Here is a 4,700-nt window from a genome sequence, read left to right as displayed (position 1 = left end):
TTCTTTATCCCCAGATCACCATATTGTTTTGCAGTACAAGCCATCGTACATGAAAAATAATGCAATTTCTGCTCAGAAGGCGGGTGTCCCCAAAGAAAAGCTCGTCGAATTGCATCCATTTGATCAACTATTTTAGCCGGCAATAAGGTACATGACATAGTGGGAGTTGGGATAGCCGATAATACCAAATTCACCAATGTAAGTCGCACTGCCTTCAAAAGAATCTTTGTTTTCCAGCCAGCCAATTTTTTCTGAAAATTTTTCTAATAGAGGACCAAACTTGTGCAAGCGCCCTTTACCATTAAGTGCTGGTACACCCAGATAAGTAGGCATAGTTATAAGTAGGCATAATAGAGGCAGACGGCATATTGAAAGTCCTCAGAAAGTAAACTAATCTCCTGTGAACCTTCGGATGATGAATAATCTGAGATTTGACCCTATTAATAGTTTGGCCAGATACACAGCAGTATTGATTCAACTGATCATTTATGTGATGTTGCTCAGTCAGTCCACATTTGCCAAGCACCAGTAAATCATCAGCATACATTAAATGAGACAGAAGTTGGCAAAATCTCCCCAACTTGCAACCATTGATTTTCCCACTTCTTTGCATATAGCTAAAAAAATTTAGGGATAGCATCTCCGAACATAAAATAAAAAGATAGAGAGATAGAGGATCTCCCTGTTGAATCCGTCACATTGGTCAAAAGAAACCATGAGCAGCACCATTTAATAACACAGAAAGACACTTTTTCAGAAGTTCAGAGCATTGTTGATGGTAGAGCACTAGAGCCCCTTAGTTGTCCAAATGGGAGTCACCAGATGATGTGTACTAAACAACTCAAAGACGGTCGGGTTTTCTTTTGTAATATACAACATATTCGAACCAACTTTGTGGGCTTCAGAGATCTAACTCTGAAGCGCCTAAAATGAATAATGCAACTGTCTTACTCCTTCGCCCACATGTAAAATGGCAAAAGTATCATTTCTGGTATACCTAATAAGTGAACTGGACTTGCTGGCAAATAGGAAATGAGTACACAATTTTGAAGAAAAAATTGTCTAGCTCACATTAAGATATTAATATTCAATCACAAAACATGGTGAGATCAAACGAATCAAAGTTTGACCCTACATATAAAGCAAAACTGATATCTGAAAGATCAAAACCTTTCTCCTAGTCTAGCACTAACCGCTCTAAGTTTTGAGTAGACCTTCCCAGCCGGTGATCCTAGAATTAGGCTACAAAGGGAATCCCTGGCAACCTTGATATTGGTGAACAACCCAAGTACATGAATCTTGGTATCTGCAATCACAATTCGAGTCTTTGTTGCATTCTCAATTGCAAACTTGGTCTTGCCTCCTTTCCCAGACAGTCTTCCAATTGCACGAGATAAGTGCTCGCCGCGTAATGTCTTGACATCCTTGATCTCAAAAGAATCCACATATAGCTCATCCATGCGCAAGAGGGCAACAGCATCTACTATATCAAACCCAAGCATAAAAGCATGGACGAAATCAGCACATTTCTGTAGGTTACTGATATCAGGTGTGTCTGACCTAGTCTTCAGTTCAACCTTGCGAGCCTTGAGATTCATACGAATGTCAATCTTCATCTGCTCATAGACAGGGGTGTAGATCTCCATCCAAGCTTTCTTCAAGGGTGTATAGCGATGAGGAGGTACAGCAACTTTACGGAATTGAACACGGCCTTCAGATATCTCATGAGCTTTCAGAGGCTCAAATTTAGGCTTTGTTGCATGAAAAATAGATACTGATTTGGGTTCAGTAGAAACCCTTTCAATCTCCATAGAAGACGCAGCAGCTTGATTGGATTCCATTATGATTAAAAAAATCCTAGTTCAAGATTTCTAGCACAGATAAACCTACAAGAAAAAAGAAACTTTGCAGAACGAAATAGGATACAGACTCACACATCTAAGTGTCTAACAACACACAAAATACATAATTTGAAGATGCACCAAAAGACAAAATGCAACAATTGGAATGACATAAATTATCGCAAGAGCAAAAATAAGTAGAAATGTCAAAAATTGGGATAAGTTCCACAACTAATCATCACGGTATAAGAAACTCATTAGATCGAAATAGGAAACAAACTTCACAGACTCACACACATGGCAGGAACAGCACAAAGATAAGGATGGAATTCGAGCTGGGTGGCTCAAGCTCGAGCATGATGAAGCTCGGCTCGATAAGCTCACATACAATCCCCACAGTGTAAAATAACCAAGCTCGAATACCATCCTTGTTGCAAATGGTATAATAAGAAATATATATATCAAATAACGTCATCCCTCTGAATGCAGCTACTAGCTCGGATGGAGGTCTCTATCAAATAATTTGACACCATCCAGCCTACTAATATATAATTTGTTTCATACTAGCACACATTGACAAAGCTGAAAAAAATTATAATTATAGCCCAAACTAATACTATTCATTGCGTGAGAAAGAAAATGACCTTGAGAGAGGTGTGGTGGCTGTTGCCTGTTGGTCGTAGCTGAGAGTCGGCTTGCTTAGGTCGGGGAGAGAGAGGCGAAACTTGTATTTTCAAGGTTTTACAGACAGGCCTTCTCACTACAGTCGGGTCTGGGTATTTCAGTTTTTCGAACAAGAACACTATAGCCCAAACAATAAGCCCATGTCTTAAGTTTACTTTAGGGCCATAACACCTTAAAATCCGTTCAAGAAATGCGGTTCTGCCCCTTCATTTTAATCTGGCTGTTCATTTTAATCTGGTTGTTCATTTTTCATTTTAATCTGGTTGTTCATTTTAATCTGGTTGAGTATAAACCCCTGAGTAATACTATACGTACCAACAACTCCAACAGACAAGTGGATATCCATTTTACCTTTGGTTACAATTCTCTTTCATTTTAGTTTCAAAACACACGGTAACCCATTTCACACTTACTTGCAAATTCTACTACCACTTTAACTTAAATTGTTTATATAAAAAATACTGGGTAATTTCTCAATTAGACCATGATAATGTCAATTCCTTCTCAATTAGACCACAAATTGCTACACGGCGCATTTTGTCAACAACTAGTGGGGTAATATCAGCAACTTTTTGCACTGAGTTGCTGACAATGCTCGAATTGGGAACACATTGACATTATCACGGTCTAATTGAAAAATTACCCAAAAATACTAACCCTATGATTACTATTTTCTCTCAAAAAATTTCTCGCTTTTTTACTCTTCAATGAATCTTCAACACATTTTTTTTTTTCTTCTACACCAGCAAAGTTTTATTAGACTAGCATTAAAGAGACACAAGTCACAACTATAGCAAGACAAACAGAATTAATCATATAATAGATTTTTTAGAATTGGTTCACAATTCTTATTAGTCTATTAGATATGTGTTGAAAGATGCAAATGATCAATTCAAAAAACCAATTCATCCATCCATGGTAGGAGAAAACTATCGTCAGTTGCTAAAAAAACTATTCCATTTATACAATGTGTCTTTGCATATATATTTTTATATATACAATGGTTCACAATTCTTATTTTCTTTGGGGTTATTTTGGGTTTGTTCAAACCAAGGCCCAAAATATCGCCGAGATATCCAAGATATCGCCGATATATCTCGTTTTTTGGGATACACGAGCTGAAAATATTTGATATATCTCCACCAAATATTGAATATTGTTTTTTCCGATATATATCGTAATTTTTTTATATATCAAGATATATTGACCGATATATATGATATATCCGTTATAAATTGTTGACTTCGACTGATTTTTATTAATATATCAACGATATTTCTGATATGATCAACGATATTTCCAATATAATCAACGATATTTCTGATATTTTCCAATATATCAAAATACAAAACAAAATTTTGACTGGTCAACAAAAAAAATAGATATCTCCGATATTTCTGATATATCTCGTTTTTTGGGGTACACGATATATTGTCCAAATTCGATATTTTGGTCCTTGGTTCAAACTATCTCACTAAATCACTAATCAACTAATGGAATATTGTACAATCAAATTTAACAATTGCATATATGCTAATTAGTTCTTAACAATTGATTTGGGATGCTAAAATAAAAGAAGCAAGAAAACATAGGTGAAGAATATAGAAGATGGTTAAGTGGCAAAAAAATGGAGAAGACGGGACTAATTCATTTTGGGGATCAGAAATTCAGAACTTGATTGCTTATCTAAGGTTATTTTTCGTCATTTGAAACTAAAATGAGAGAGAATTGTAACCAAAGGTGAAATGGATATCCACATGTCTGATGGTATAATTTGTTGGTGGAGTTGTTGGTACGTATAGTATTACTCATAAACCCCTTCCTATAGGCCATACCACATAACCTCCGTGCTTTCCAATAAGAATAAGATGGCAAATCCATTCTGATTTTTATTTCCCTTTTTACCCTTTTTATAGATTCATTGTCATTTTGACCAAGAAGAACGCCAATTCATCTGCTTGGATAACACAATTTGGCCTCTTTTGTTTCTCTATTGACGAAAGAAGGTTCGACGCATAAGAGATTCCTTTATGTTTTCATTGAAGAATAAGGTTTTGAAGTTTTGATTCACCTCTTTTCAATCTTCTTCGCGATTTTGATTTTGACCATGAAAATTTTAAATTGGTGACATTGTCATGATTTACATATTGTTTCATTGGTGATATTGTAATGTTT

General features: G+C 35.9%; 1 pseudogene across 2 annotated transcripts; it reads right to left on the bottom strand.

Moving 5' to 3' along the window:
• Positions 1–1,044: 1,044 nt before the first annotated feature.
• LOC147493636 (uncharacterized) lies at positions 1,045–2,624 on the bottom strand (annotated as a pseudogene). 2 transcript variants are annotated; one of them, XR_015198700.1, is made up of 2 exons: positions 2,486–2,624; positions 1,045–1,886 (listed from the first exon to the last, which is right to left on the bottom strand). The product of XR_015198700.1 is annotated as an uncharacterized LOC147493636, transcript variant X1 (transcript). The 2 variants fall into 2 exon arrangements; XR_015198701.1 differs by having other exon boundaries at positions 2,135–2,488.
• Between the last annotated feature and the right edge of the window lie 2,076 nt (positions 2,625–4,700).

Source organism: Coptis chinensis, chromosome 6, assembly GCF_015680905.1.
Source record: "Coptis chinensis isolate HL-2020 chromosome 6, ASM1568090v1, whole genome shotgun sequence".
Classification (NCBI taxonomy): domain Eukaryota; kingdom Viridiplantae; phylum Streptophyta; class Magnoliopsida; order Ranunculales; family Ranunculaceae; genus Coptis; species Coptis chinensis.
This window is presented reverse-complemented; position numbering and strand designations above follow the sequence as displayed.